Source organism: Petromyzon marinus, chromosome 42, assembly GCF_048934315.1.
Source record: "Petromyzon marinus isolate PM22_M1 ecotype Great Lakes invasive population chromosome 42, UKy_Petmar_22M1.pri1.0, whole genome shotgun sequence".
Lineage (NCBI taxonomy): Eukaryota > Metazoa > Chordata > Hyperoartia > Petromyzontiformes > Petromyzontidae > Petromyzon > Petromyzon marinus.
Window position 1 is genome coordinate 13,979,096 of NC_133708.1, and position 674 is coordinate 13,979,769.

A 674-nucleotide genomic window follows, 5' to 3' on the forward strand; every position below is an offset into this window, starting at 1 on the left:
GCCAATATAGGACCACAGAGCTTGGGGCAATTGTTTGAGATAGAGTGTTGCTCCCTCGCATCAATTATTAAACGCGTGGAGTTCAGGCGTTACGCCCAAACACACATCGCGCGACCTCATCACGAACACGGGAGTCACGAGCTCCCTTGTGGAGGCATTTGAATAATAACAACACGGAGTAGTAACTGGTAACGTACCCTTAACATAAATAATACAAATGTATTTGTTTACACAGCCCATGAACCGCACGGCCGTCTGGGAATGCATTGATTCAGTACGAGCGAGACTCGAGCGGTGTCTACATTCAGTGCCTCTGCGGGTCGAACCCATGGTACCAAACCAACGCTGCTGAAACGATCCACTCCCAAAAAGGCCGTGCGGCTGATGGGATGTGTAGAAAATAAGTGCATTGTATGTGGAGAGACGGACACTCCGAAACGGAGACGTATTGCGTGGTTATCTGTTCTGGTCTCATCATTGACTGGGCGTCCTGCCAAGGGTGTCCACACCCATACCCCGCCCCCCCAATCACCCGTACCCCGCCCCCCCAATCACCCGTACCCCGCCCCCCCCAATCACCCGTACCCCGCCCCCCCCAATCACCCGTACCCCGCCCCCGCCGTTCACCCATACCCCGCCCCCCCAATCACCCGTACCCCGCCCCCCCTATTCAC